Source organism: Cryptomeria japonica, unplaced genomic scaffold (genome assembly GCF_030272615.1).
Source record: "Cryptomeria japonica unplaced genomic scaffold, Sugi_1.0 HiC_scaffold_363, whole genome shotgun sequence".
Classification (NCBI taxonomy): domain Eukaryota; kingdom Viridiplantae; phylum Streptophyta; class Pinopsida; order Cupressales; family Cupressaceae; genus Cryptomeria; species Cryptomeria japonica.
In genome coordinates this window covers 12,822-27,500 of record NW_026729185.1, presented here as the reverse complement: position 1 = coordinate 27,500, position 14,679 = coordinate 12,822, and the positions used below count along the sequence as shown (strand labels likewise).

General features: G+C 61.5%; 2 non-coding genes across 2 annotated transcripts; both read right to left on the bottom strand.

Annotated features, from left to right (window-relative positions):
- Window positions 1-2,461: 2,461 nt before the first annotated feature.
- On the bottom strand, window positions 2,462-2,580 carry LOC131870975 (5S ribosomal RNA). The gene has a single exon (XR_009369272.1). It is a non-coding gene; the product is annotated as a 5S ribosomal RNA (ribosomal RNA).
- Window positions 2,581-10,397: 7,817 nt separating this feature from the next.
- On the bottom strand, window positions 10,398-10,516 carry LOC131870986 (5S ribosomal RNA). The gene has a single exon (XR_009369283.1). It is a non-coding gene; the product is annotated as a 5S ribosomal RNA (ribosomal RNA).
- Window positions 10,517-14,679: the final 4,163 nt, after the last annotated feature.

Here is a 14,679-nt window from a genome sequence, read left to right as displayed (position 1 = left end):
AGGTGCGCACCCGGGAGCGCTACGAAGTGTGCTCCAAGGTGCGGCGTGCACGTTGTCGGAGCCCGGTTTGCCCCGGGTGCGCACCTCGCCTGCACCTTGGCCGGGGTGGGCACCTTGGCTGGGTTTGCCCAGGGTGCGCTCCGAAGCGGGGTTACTGGAGCGCCCCCTCTTTTTTTGTCAGAGCGTTTGGTGGGGTTTCTCGCATTGGCTCTTCCCAGGCCCGGTTGTTGGGTGCGCTCCCACCCTGGCGCGCGCGAAGTTGGAAGTTGGGTTAATTGCCCGGGCGCGCACCTTCGCCAGGGTGGGCACCTTGGTGCGCACACCTTGGCTGGGCTGCGCACCAGGGCGGGCTCAAGATGGCACCAGCATTCCCTTTTTCTCACTATCTTTCAAAACGGAAATTTTAAAATCTCGTTTTTTTTTTGCCTTTTATGGAAATTAGTGAAGGCATCGCATCAAAGGTGCGCACCTCGCTGCCCACCTTGGTGTGCTCCGAGGTGCCCACCACGGTGCGCAACGCCGGTGCGAACCCGGGAGCGCCCCGATGTGTGCTCCAAGGTGCGGCGTGCACGAAGTCGGACCCCGGTTTGCCCCGGGTGCGCACCTCGCGTGCACCTTGGTGCGCACACCTTGGCTGGGTTGCGCGGCCTGGTGGGCACCATGGTGCGCACCAAGGAGCGCTCCGAAGTGTGCTCCAAGGTGCGGCGTGCACGAAGTCGGAGCCCGGTTTGCCCCGGGTACGCACCTTCGCCGGGGTGGGCACCTCGGCTGGGTTGCGCGCCCTGGTGCGCACCAAGGAGCGCTCCGAAGTGTGCTCCAAGGTGCGGCGTGCACGAAGTCGGAGCCCGGTTTGCCCCGGGTGCGCACCTCGCGTGCACCTTCGGCGGGGTTGCGCGCCCTGGTGGGCACCATGGTGCGCACCAAGGAGCGCTCCGAAGTGTGCTCCAAGGTGCGGCGTGCACGAAGTCGGAGCCCGGTTTGCCCCGGGTGCGCACCTCGCGTGCACCTTCGGCGGGGTTGCGCGCCCTGGTGGGCACCATGGTGCGCACCAAGGAGCGCTCCGAAGTGTGCTCCAAGGTGCGGCGTGCACGAAGTCGGAGCCCGGTTTGCCCCGGGTGCGCACCTCGCGTGCACCTTCGCCGCGGTGGGCACCATGGCGTGCACGAAGTCGGAGCCCGGTTTGCCCCGGGTGCGCACCTCGCGTGCACCTTCGCCGGGGTGGGCACCTCGGCTGGGTTGCGCGCCCTGGTGCGCACCAAGGAGCGCTCCGAAGTGTGCTCCAAGGTGCGGCGTGCACGAAGTCGGAGCCCGGTTTGCCCCGGGTGCGCACCTCGCGTGCACCTTCGCCAGGGTGGGCACCTCGGTGCGCACACCTTCTCAATGTTTTCTTGCCTTTTCTGGAAATTGGTGAAGGCAGCGCATCAAAGGTGCGCACCTCGGTGTGCTCCGAGGTGCGAACCCGAGAGCGCTCCGAGGTGCCCACGAAGTCGAAAGTCGGGTTAATTGCATTGTTTTCCCCGGGTGCGCTCCGAGGTGCGCAACATCGGCGCGCACCAAGGAGGGCTCCGAAGTGTGCTCCAAGGTGCGCACGATGGCGTGCACCTCTGGTGCGCACGATTCGGAGCTCGGTTTGACCGGGGTGCGCACACCTTGGCTGGGTTGCGCACCTTTTGTGCGCTCCAAGGTGCGCACGAAGTCGGAGCTCGGTTTGCCCCGGGTGCGCACCTTCGCCAGGGTGCGCACCTTGATGCGCACGCCTTGGCTGGGCTGCGCACCTTGGTGGGCGCCATGGTGCGCACCTTTCGTGCGCTCCAAGGTGCGCACGAAGTCGGAGCTCGGTTTGCCTCGGGTGCGCACCTTGCGTGCACCTTCGCCAGGGTGGGCGCCTTGGTGCGCACACCTTGGCTGGGCTGCGCACACCTTGGCACCCGCGTTTCCTTCATTTTAAATTTTTTTTTTTTACAATCTCTCAAGTGGGAAATTCTATAATCTCAACTTTTTTTGCCTTTTCAGGAAACTTTTGAATGGAGCACATCATTGGTGCGCTCCGAAGTGTGCTCCAAAGCTCTCTCCAGCTGCGTGCACCTGCCCCGGCCGCGCACCCGGCCCCGCCCAGCTTCGCTCACCTGTCCCGGGCGTCTGGTGCGGAACCTTAGAGTAAGAAACATCACCGTGCACCTTGGCCAACGTGCACGACTCGACCGAGCGCGCACTGGCCGAGGTGCACACCGATTTCACCTGGGTGCGCGCGCAGCACCTCGGGCGCACCGGGGTGCGCGCACAACGCCCGGGTTGCACCGTGGCCTGTGTGCTCGGGGCGCCTCGGGTGCGCGCTCGGTGTCGCCCCCGCGCGCGCGGTAGTGCGGGCAGCGCACCCCGGCCCGGCCCGGCCCCGACGAGAACGCAAACGGGCAAAAGGTTTATTCAAATAGCATTGCGATGCCCGGCGAAAAACTAAAAAAGGGTGCAACACCGGGACTTCCCGGGAGGTCACCCATCCCAGTACTACTCCGGCCCAAGCGCGCTTAACTGCGGAGTTCTGATGGGATCCGGTGCACTAACGCTGGTATGATCGCACCCGTTATGAGCTTGTCGCAGTGTGTACTTAGCAAACCGCGACCCACGTGCGAATCCACCCCGGCCACCCACCCCCGTCGAGGTGCACACCCTCCCTCGCGAAGTGCGCCCCGTTCGCCAAGTGTGAGCCCTGCCCGGGTGCGCGCACCTTGCTAGGGCGTCGGGTGTGCACCCGGCCCGGCCTACGTGCGTGCACCTGTAGGGGGCGTCGTGTGCGTGCAGTGTCCCGTCTGCAACGCGGTGCCCACACACCACCTCGGGCGCAACGACCTGCGCTCACATGTGGGCCGAGTGCACCTTGGTGCATGTTCGGGGCGCCTCGGGTGCACGCTCGATCTTGCCCCGGTGCACCAAGGCGCTCGGTTTGCCCCGGGTGCGCACTTGGTGCAAGGTGGGCACCCAAAATAGGGATCAAGCACCAAAACACAAGTTTCGGGATGCAAAATGGGACCCAAGGACCACAAATGCGTTCCAAGACCCATGATGGGTCCACGAGAACAAAAATGTGTTCCGAGACTTAATAAACAAATATTGGGTTTTAGGAGAAGAAACATGCTCTGATGCCCAAAACGAGAATCGACCCCGAAAAGGCCACAGGCCAAAAGTGGGATGCGAGACAAAAAAAAATGGGACCCGAGGACCAAAATTGGGTTCCCAGGTCGAAGACAGGGCAACCGGACAAGAAACGACCTCTAAGGCTCGAAATGAGTCCCGACGACTAAAACTTGACAAGAAGCACCCATCAGGCACCCAACTCGACACCCATGGGATGCCGACCCACCCGGGCTTCCACCTAGCACACCTTGGCACCCACCCACCCTCGCACCCAACCTCGCACCCAACTTAGCACCTTTGAACCCACATTGGCACTCACCCTGACCCTGGCACCTTGGAACCCACATTGGCACTCACCTTGACCCTGGCACCCACCTTTGCACTCACCTTGGGACCCACCCTGGCTCCCACCTCGGCACCCACCCAGACACCCACCTTGGTTCCTTGGCACCCACCTTGGATCCTTGGCACCCACCCCGACACCCACCTTGGCACGCAACTTGGCTACTTGCCACCCACCTTGGCTCCTTGACGCCCACCCCGACAACCACCCCGTGACCTACCCTGGCTAGGGTTGGTGCACACCCACCCTGGTGCCCACCTTGGCACCCACCCTATGACCCACCTTGGCACGCACCTTAGTACCCACCCCGTTACCCACCCTAGGACCCACCCCGTGACCCACCTTGGCCAGGGTGGGTGCCTTGGTGCGCACAACTTGCCTGGGCTGCACACCAGGGCGGGCTCAAGATGGCACCCGCGTTCCGTTTTTTTCACTATCTTTCAAAACGGAAATTTTAAAATCTCATTTTTTTCTTTTTTTTGCCTTTTCTGGAAATTAGTGAAGGCAGCGCATCAAAGGTGCGCAATGCTGGTGCGAACCCGGGAGCGCTCCGATGTGTGCTCCAAGGTGCGGCGTGCACGAAGTCCGAGCCCGGTTTGCCCCGGGTGCGCACCTCGCGTGCACCTTCGCCGGGGTGAGCACCTTGGCTGGGTTGCGCGCCCTGGTGCGTACCAAGGAGCGCTCTGAAGTGTGCTCCAAGGTGCGGCGTGCACGAAGTCGGAGCCCGGTTTGCCCCGGGTGTGCACCTCGGGTGCGCACCTCGCGTGCACCTTCGCTGCGGTGGGCACCTTGGCTGGGTTGCGCGCCTTGGTGGGCACCATGCAGTGCACGAAGTCGGAGCCCGGTTTGCCCCGGGCGCGCACCTCCGCCAGGGTGGGCACCTTGGTGCGCACAACTTGCCTGGGCTGCGCATCAGGAAGGGCTCAAGATGGCACCCGCGTTCCGTTTTTTTCACTATCTTTCAGAACGGAAATTTTAAAATATCGTTTTTTTTTGCCTTTTCTGGAAATTAGTGAAGGCAGCGCATCAAAGGTGCGCAACGCTGGTGCGAACCTGGGAGCGCTCCGATGTGTGCTCCAAGGTGCGGCGTGCACGAAGTCGGAGCCCGGTTTGCCTCGGGTGCGCCCTGGTGGGCACCATGGTGCGCACCAAGGAGCGCTCCGAAGTGTGCTCCAAGGTGCGGCCTGCACGAAGTCGGAGCCCGGTTTGCCCCGGGTGTGCACCTCGGGTGGGCACCTTGGTGCGCATGCCTTGCCTGGGCTGCGCACCAGGGCGGGCTCAAGATGGCACCCGCGTTCCTTTTTTTTCACTATCTTTCAAAACGGAAATTTTAAAATCTCATTTTTTTTTGCCTTTTTCTGGAAATTAGTGAAGGCAGCGCATCAAAGGTGCGCACCTCGCTGCCCACCACGGTGCGCAACGCCGGTGGGCACCCGGGAGTGCTTCGAAGTGTGCTCCAAGGTGCTGCGTGCACGTTGTCGGAGCCCGGTTTGCCCCGGGTGCGCACCTCGCGTGCACCTTCGTCGGGGTGGGCACCTTGGCTTGGTTTGCCCCGGCTGCGCTCCGAAGCGGGGTTATTGGAGCGCCGCCTCTTTTTTTGTCGGAGCGTTTGGTGGGGTTTCTCGCATTGGCTCTTCCGAGGCCCGGTTGCCACCCTGGCGCGCACGAAGTCGGAAGTAGGGTTAATTGCCCGGGTGCGCACCTTTGCCAGGGTGGCACCTTACCTGGGCTGCGCACCAGGGCGGGCTCAAGATGGCACGCGCGTTCCGTTTTTTTCACTATCTTTCAAAACGGAAATTTTAAAATCTCCTTTTTTTTTTGCCTTTTCTGGAAATTAGTGAAGGCAGCGCATCAAAGGTGCGCACCTCGCTGCCCACCTTGGTGTGCTCTGAGGTGCGCACCCGGGAGCGCTACGAAGTGTGCTCCAAGGTGCGGCGTGCACGTTGTCGGAGCCCGGTTTGCCCCGGGTGCGCACCTCGCCTGCACCTTGGCCGGGGTGGGCACCTTGGCTGGGTTTGCCCAGGGTGCGCTCCGAAGCGGGGTTACTGGAGCGCCCCCTCTTTTTTTGTCAGAGAGTTTGGTGGGGTTTCTCGCATTGGCTCTTCCCAGGCCCGGTTGTTGGGTGCGCTCCCACCCTGGCGCGCGCGAAGTTGGAAGTTGGGTTAATTGCCCGGGCGCGCACCTTCGCCAGGGTGGGCACCTTGGTGCGCAAACCTTGGCTGGGCTGCGCACCAGGGCGGGCTCAAGATGGCACCAGCATTCCCTTTTTCTCACTATCTTTCAAAACGGAAATTTTAAAATCTCGTTTTTTTTTTGCCTTTTATGGAAATTAGTGAAGGCATCGCATCAAAGGTGCGCACCTCGCTGCCCACCTTGGTGTGCTCCGAGGTGCCCACCACGGTGCGCAACGCCGGTGCGAACCCGGGAGCGCCCCGATGTGTGCTCCAAGGTGCGGCGTGCACGAAGTCGGACCCCGGTTTGCCCCGGGTGCGCACCTCGCGTGCACCTTGGTGCGCACACCTTGGCTGGGTTGCGCGGCCTGGTGGGCACCATGGTGCGCACCAAGGAGCGCTCCGAAGTGTGCTCCAAGGTGCGGCGTGCACGAAGTCGGAGCCCGGTTTGCCCCGGGTGCGCACCTTCGCCGCGGTGGGCACCATGGCGTGCACGAAGTCGGAGCCCGGTTTGCCCCGGGTGCACACCTCGCGTGCACCTTCGCCGGGGTGGGCACCTCGGCTGGGTTGCGCGCCCTGGTGCGCACCAAGGAGCGCTCTGAAGTGTGCTCCAAGGTGCGGCGTGCACGAAGTCGGAGCCCGGTTTGCCCCGGGTGTGCACCTCGGGTGCGCACCTCGCGTGCACCTTCGCTGCGGTGGGCACCTTGGCTGGGTTGCGCGCCTTGGTGGGCACCATGCAGTGCACGAAGTCGGAGCCCGGATTGCCCCGGGCGCGCACCTCCGCCAGGGTGGGCACCTTGGTGCGCACAACTTGCCTGGGCTGCGCACCAGGAAGGGCTCAAGATGGCACCCGCGTTCCGTTTTTTTCACTATCTTTCAGAACGGAAATTTTAAAATCTCGTTTTTTTTTGCCTTTTCTTGAAATTAGTGAAGGCAGCGCATCAAAGGTGCGCAACGCTGGTGCGAACCTGGGAGCGCTCCGATGTGTGCTCCAAGGTGCGGCGTGCACGAAGTCGGACCCCGGTTTGCCCCGGGTGCGCACCTCGCGTGCACCTTGGTGCGCACACCTTGGCTGGGTTGCGCGCCCTGGTGGGCACCATGGTGCGCACCAAGGAGCGCTCCGAAGTGTGCTCCAAGGTGCGGCGTGCACGAAGTCGGAGCCCGGTTTGCCCCGGGTGCGCACCTCGCGTGCACCTTCGCCGCGGTGGGCACCATGGCGTGCACGAAGTCGGAGCCCGGTTTGCCCCGGGTGCGCACCTCGCGTGCACCTTCGCCGGGGTGGGCACCTTGGTGTGCAGACCTTGGCTGGGTTGCGCGCCCTGGTGGGCACCATGGTGCGCACCAAGGAGCGCTCCGAAGTGTGCTCCAAGGTGCGGCCTGCACGAAGTCGGAGCCCGGTTTGCCCCGGGTGTGCACCTCGGGTGGGCACCTTGGTGCGCATGCCTTGCCTGGGCTGCGCACCAGGGCGGGCTCAAGATGGCACCCGCGTTCCTTTTTTTTCACTATCTTTCAAAACGGAAATTTTAAAATCTCATTTTTTTTTGCCTTTTTCTGGAAATTAGTGAAGGCAGCGCATCAAAGGTGCGCACCTCGCTGCCCACCACGGTGCGCAACGCCGGTGGGCACCCGGGAGTGCTTCGAAGTGTGCTCCAAGGTGCTGCGTGCACGTTGTCGGAGCCCGGTTTGCCCCGGGTGCGCACCTCGCGTGCACCTTCGTCGGGGTGGGCACCTTGGCTGGGTTTGCCCCGGCTGCGCTCCGAAGCGGGGTTATTGGAGCGCCGCCTCTTTTTTTGTCGGAGCGTTTGGTGGGGTTTCTCGCATTGGCTCTTCCGAGGCCCGGTTGCCACCCTGGCGCGCACGAAGTCGGAAGTAGGGTTAATTGCCCGGGTGCGCACCTTTGCCAGGGTGGGCACCTTACCTGGGCTGCGCACCAGGGCGGGCTCAAGATGGCACGCGCGTTCCGTTTTTTTCACTATCTTTCAAAACGGAAATTTTAAAATCTCCTTTTTTTTTTGCCTTTTCTGGAAATTAGTGAAGGCAGCGCATCAAAGGTGCGCACCTCGCTGCCCACCTTGGTGTGCTCTGAGGTGCGCACCCGGGAGCGCTACGAAGTGTGCTCCAAGGTGCGGCGTGCACGTTGTCGGAGCCCGGTTTGCCCCGGGTGCGCACCTCGCCTGCACCTTGGCCGGGGTGGGCACCTTGGCTGGGTTTGCCCAGGGTGCGCTCCGAAGCGGGGTTACTGGAGCGCCCCCTCTTTTTTTGTCAGAGCGTTTGGTGGGGTTTCTCGCATTGGCTCTTCCCAGGCCCGGTTGTTGGGTGCGCTCCCACCCTGGCGCGCGCGAAGTTGGAAGTTGGATTAATTGCCCGGGCGCGCACCTTCGCCAGGGTGGGCACCTTGGTGCGCACACCTTGGCTGGGCTGCGCACCAGGGCGGGCTCAAGATGGCACCAGCATTCCCTTTTTCTCACTATCTTTCAAAACGGAAATTTTAAAATCTCGTTTTTTTTTTGCCTTTTATGGAAATTAGTGAAGGCATCGCATCAAAGGTGCGCACCTCGCTGCCCACCTTGGTGTGCTCCGAGGTGCCCACCACGGTGCGCAACGCCGGTGCGAACCCGGGAGCGCCCCGATGTGTGCTCCAAGGTGCGGCGTGCACGAAGTCGGACCCCGGTTTGCCCCGGGTGCGCACCTCGCGTGCACCTTGGTGCGCACACCTTGGCTGGGTTGCGCGGCCTGGTGGGCACCATGGTGCGCACCAAGGAGCGCTCCGAAGTGTGCTCCAAGGTGCGGCGTGCACGAAGTCGGAGCCCGGTTTGCCCCGGGTACGCACCTCGCGTGCACCTTCGCCGGGGTGGGCACCTCGGCTGGGTTGCGCGCCCTGGTGCGCACCAAGGAGCGCTCCGAAGTGTGCTCCAAGGTGCGGCGTGCACGAAGTCGGAGCCCGGTTTGCCCCGGGTGCGCACCTTCGCCGCGGTGCGCACCATGGCGTGCACGAAGTCGGAGCCCGGTTTGCCCCGGGTGCGCACCTCGCGTGCACCTTCGGCGGGGTTGCGCGCCCTGGTGGGCACCATGGTGCGCACCAAGGAGCGCTCCGAAGTGTGCTCCAAGGTGCGGCGTGCACGAAGTCGGAGCCCGGTTTGCCCCGGGTGCGCACCTCGCGTGCACCTTCGGCGGGGTTGCGCGCCCTGGTGGGCACCATGGTGCGCACCAAGGAGCGCTCCGAAGTGTGCTCCAAGGTGCGGCGTGCACGAAGTCGGAGCCCGGTTTGCCCCGGGTGCGCACCTCGCGTGCACCTTCGCCGCGGTGGGCACCATGGCGTGCACGAAGTCGGAGCCCGGTTTGCCCCGGGTGCGCACCTCGCGTGCACCTTCGCCGGGGTGGGCACCTCGGCTGGGTTGCGCGCCCTGGTGCGCACCAAGGAGCGCTCCGAAGTGTGCTCCAAGGTGCGGCGTGCACGAAGTCGGAGCCCGGTTTGCCCCGGGTGCGCACCTCGCGTGCACCTTCGCCAGGGTGGGCACCTCGGTGCGCACACCTTCTCAATGTTTTCTTGCCTTTTCTGGAAATTGGTGAAGGCAGCGCATCAAAGGTGCGCACCTCGGTGTGCTCCGAGGTGCGAACCCGAGAGCGCTCCGAGGTGCCCACGAAGTCGAAAGTCGGGTTAATTGCATTGTTTTCCCCGGGTGCGCTCCGAGGTGCGCAACATCGGCGCGCACCAAGGAGGGCTCCGAAGTGTGCTCCAAGGTGCGCACGATGGCGTGCACCTCTGGTGCGCACGATTCGGAGCTCGGTTTGACCGGGGTGCGCACACCTTGGCTGGGTTGCGCACCCTTTGTGCGCTCCAAGGTGCGCACGAAGTCGGAGCTCGGTTTGCCCCGGGTGCGCACCTTCGCCAGGGTGCGCACCTTGATGCGCACGCCTTGGCTGGGCTGCGCACCTTGGTGGGCGCCATGGTGCGCACCTTTCGTGCGCTCCAAGGTGCGCACGAAGTCGGAGCTCGGTTTGCCCCGGGTGCGCACCTTGGTGGGCGCCATGGTGCACTCCGAGGTGCCCAAGATTGGTGCGCACCAAGGAGCGCTCCGAAGTGCGCTCCAAGGTGCGCGCGAAGTCGAAAGTTGGGTTAATTGTCCGGTTTGCCTCGGGTGCGCACCTTGCGTGCACCTTCGCCAGGGTGGGCGCCTTGGTGCGCACACCTTGGCTGGGCTGCGCACACCTTGGCACCCGCGTTTCCTTCATTTTAAATTTTTTTTTTTTACAATCTCTCAAGTGGGAAATTCTATAATCTCAACTTTTTTTGCCTTTTCAGGAAACTTTTGAATGGAGCGCATCATTGGTGCGCTCCGAAGTGTGCTCCAAAGCTCTCTCCAGCTGCGTGCACCTGCCCCGGCCGCGCACCCGGCCCCGCCCAGCTTCGCTCACCTGTCCCGGGCGTCTGGTGCGGAACCTTAGAGTAAGAAACATCACCGTGCACCTTGGCCAACGTGCGCGACTCGACCGAGCGCGCACTGGCCGAGGTGCACACCGATTTCACCTGGGTGCGCGCGCAGCACCTCGGGCGCACCGGGGTGCGCGCACAACGCCCGGGTTGCACCGTGGCCTGTGTGCTCGGGGTGCCTCGGGTGCGCGCTCGGTGTCGCCCCCGCGCGCGCGGTAGTGCGGGCAGCGCACCCCGGCCCGGCCCGGCCCCGACGAGAACGCAAACGGGCAAAAGGTTTATTCAAATAGCATTGCGACGCCCGGCGAAAAACTAAAAAAGGGTGCAACACCGGGACTTCCCGGGAGGTCACCCATCCCAGTACTACTCCGGCCCAAGCGCGCTTAACTGCGGAGTTCTGATGGGATCCGGTGCACTAATGCTGGTATGATCGCACCCGTTATGAGCTTGTCGCAGTGTGTACTTAGCAAACCGCGACCCACGTGCGAATCCACCCCGGCCACCCACCCCCGTCGAGGTGCACACCCTCCCTCGCGAAGTGCGCCCCGTTCGCCAAGTGTGAGCCCTGCCCGGGTGCGCGCACCTTGCTAGGGCGTCGGGTGTGCACCCGGCCCGGCCTACGTGCGTGCACCTGGAGGGGGCGTCGTGTGCGTGCAGTGTCCCGTCTGCAACGCGGTGCCCACACACCACCTCGGGCGCAACGACCTGCGCTCACATGTGGGCCGAGTGCACCTTGGTGCATGTTCGGGGCGCCTCGGGTGCACGCTCGATCTTGCCCCGGTGCACCAAGGCGCTCGGTTTGCCCCGGGTGCGCACTTGGTGCAAGGTGGGCACCCAAAATAGGGATCAAGCACCAAAACACAAGTTTCGGGATGCAAAATGGGACCCAAGGACCACAAATGCGTTCCAAGACCCATGATGGGTCCACGAGAACAAAAATGTGTTCCGAGACTTAATAAACAAATATTGGGTTTTAGGAGAAGAAACATGCTCTGATGCCCAAAACGAGAATCGACCCCGAAAAGGCCACAGGCCAAAAGTGGGATGCGAGACAAAAAAAAATGGGACCCGAGGACCAAAATTGGGTTCCCAGGTCGAAGACAGGGCAACCGGACAAGAAACGACCTCTAAGGCTCGAAATGAGTCCCGACGACTAAAACTTGACAAGAAGCACCCATCAGGCACCCAACTCGACACCCATGGGATGCCGACCCACCCGGGCTTCCACCTAGCACACCTTGGCACCCACCCACCCTCGCACCCAACCTCGCACCCAACTTAGCACCTTTGAACCCACATTGGCACTCACCCTGACCCTGGCACCTTGGAACCCACATTGGCACTCACCTTGACCCTGGCACCCACCTTTGCACTCACCTTGGGACCCACCCTGGCTCCCACCTCGGCACCCACCCAGACACCCACCTTGGTTCCTTGGCACCCACCTTGGATCCTTGGCACCCACCCCGACACCCACCTTGGCACGCAACTTGGCTACTTGCCACCCACCTTGGCTCCTTGACGCCCACCCCGACAACCACCCCGTGACCTACCCTGGCTAGGGTTGGTGCACACCCACCCTGGTGCCCACCTTGGCACCCACCCTATGACCCACCTTGGCACGCACCTTAGTACCCACCCCGTTACCCACCCTAGGACCCACCCCGTGACCCACCTTGGCCAGGGTGGGTGCACCCACCCTGGTGCCCACCTTGGCACCCACCCATCCTAGCACCCAGCCTGTGACCGGGCTTGGAACCCAACCTTGCACCCGCACCCGTCTTGGCCAGTGTGGGTGCGCACCCATCCTGGCACCCACGTTGTGACACACCCTTTAACCCACGCACCCTAGCACCCACGTTGGCACCCACCTTGGAACCCAACCTAGCAACTTGGCACCCACCCCGTGACCCACCTTGGCATCCACCATAGCAGTCGCCGACTTGGCACCCACCTCGGCACCCACCTTGACACTTGTGGACCCACCTTGCCACTCACCCTAGCATCGACCCATCCTAGCACCCACCCTGGCACCTTTGCACCCTAGCACTCACCCATCCTAGCACCTAACCTGTGACCCACCTTGACACTCACCCTCGCACCCACCTTGGAACCCAACCTAGCACCCACCCACCCTGACACCAACCCTAGCACCTACCCACCCTTGCACCCACCCTGTGACCCATCTTGGCACCCACCCATCCTACCACTCAACCTATCACCCACCTTCTCACCCACCTTGGCATCCACCTTAGCACCCACCCACACTGGCACCTTGGCACCCACCTCGGGCAAGGTGGGTGCACACCCACCCTGGCACCCAATTTAGAACCCACCGAGCATGTTACCCACCTTGGCACCCACATTGCAGCCCACCCTAGTACCCACCCTATGACCCACATTGGCATCCACACCCTAGCACCCAGGCACCTCGACACCCGCCTTGACACCCACCCTAGCACTGAACCTGTGACCCACCTTGGAACTCACCCTAGAACCCACCCACCCTGTGAACCACCTTGGCATCCACCTTAGCACCCACCCACCTTGGCACCCACTCTAGCACTCACCCATCCTAACACCCAACTTGTTACCCACCTTGGCACCCGCCCTCGCGTCCACCTTGAAACCCACCCTAGCACCCACCCACGCAGGAGCCCACCTTGGCACCCAACCTAACACCCACGCATCCTGGCACCCAACTTGTGACCCACCTTGGAACCCACCCTAGTACCCACCTTTGAACCCACTATATCACCAACCCACCTTGGCACCCACCCTATGACCCTCTTTGGAATCCACCCTAGCACGCACCCACCCTGGCACCCACCATGGAGCGCACCCTAGCACCCACCCACCTCGGCACGCACCTCAACACCCACCTTGGTGTGCGCACTGCGCCAACCTCTCAAAGACCCTATGTGGTGCGCTCCAAAGTGTACACCTTTGGTGCGCTCCAAGGTGCGCACCTTTGGTGCACACCGAGGTGCACACCAAAGTGTGCACCGAGGTGAGCACCAAAGTGCACTCCAGGGTGCACACCAAGGCGTGCACCTTTGGTGCGGTCAATGCAAACGAATTCGGAAGTTGGGGTCGATGTCCTAATCGCTGCTGCAGACTACACGTATGAGAATCGGACAAATAGCTTTATATAGGGGAGGTGTTGCGTTTGATGGGTCGACTCCCCTGGTTGTGTGCACTGCACCAACTTCAAAGACCCTGTCTTGTTTAAGAAGTCAAAAGTTGGGGTGGATGTCCTAATCATTGCTGCAGTCTACGCATGTATGAGAATCAGACAAATAGCTTATATAGGGGAGGTGTTGCATTCGGTGGGTTGACTCCCCTGGTTGTGCGCACTGCGCCAACCTCAAAGACCCCGCATAGCAGAAGAAGTCGGAAGTCGGATTTTGGTGAGCACCAAGGCGTGCACCTTTGGTGCGGTCAACGCAGACGAATTCAGAAGTTGGGGTGGATGTCCTAATCGTTGTTGCAGGCTACACATGTATGAGAATCAGACAAATAGCTTATATAGGGGAGGTGTTGGGTTTGATGGGTCAACTCCCTTGGTTGTGCGCATTACGCCAACCTCAAAGACCTTGTTTTCGTTAAGAAGTCAAAAGTTGGGGTCAATGTCCTAATGGCTCCTGCAGGCTACACATGTATGAGAATCGGACAAATAGCTTATATAGGGGAGGTGTTGGGTTTGATGGGTCGACTCCCCTGGTTGTGCGCATTACGTCAACCTCAAAGACCTTGTTTTCGTTAAGAAGTCAAAAGTTGGGGTCGATGTCCTAATTGCTCCTGTAGACTACACATGTATGAGAATCAGACAAATAGCTTATATAGGGGAGGTGTTGGGTTTGATGGGTTGACTCCCCTAGTTGTTCGCATTACACCAACCTCAAAGACCTTGTTTTCGTTTAGAAGCCGAAAGTTGGGGTCGATGTCCTAATTGCTCCTGCAGGCTACGCATGTATGAGAATCAGACAAATAGCTTATATAGGGGAGGTGTTGGGTTTGATGGGTCGACTCCCCTGGTTGTGCGCATTGCGCCAACCTCAAAGACCCTGCATTGCGGATGAAGTCGAAAGTCAGAGTTTGGTGTGCTACAAGGTGTGGTCGAAGGTGCTCACCTAGGTGTGCACCTTTGGAGCACAGGAAAAGTGCCCTCCAAAAGTGCGCACCTTTGGAGTGCACAAAAGTGCCCTCCAAAAGTGCGCACCTTTGGAGCGCAGAAAAGTGCCCTCCAAAAAGTGCCCTCCAAAAGTGCGCACCTTTGGAGCGCAGAAAAGTGCCCTCCAAAAAGTGCCCTCCAAAAGTGCGCACCTTTGGAGCGCAGAAAAGTGCCCTCCAAAAAGTGCCCTCCAAAAGTGCGCACCTTTGGAGCGCAGAAAAGTGCCCTCCAAAAAGTGCCCTCCAAAAGTGCGCACCTTTGGAGCGCAGAAAAGTGCCCTCCAAAAAGTGCCCTCCAAAAGTGCGCACCTTTGGAGCGCAGAAAAGTGCCCTCCAAAAAGTGCCCTCCAAAAGTGCGCACCTTTGGAGCGCAGAAAAGTGCCCTCCAAAAAGTGCCCTCCAAAAGTGCGCACCTTTGGAGCGCAGAA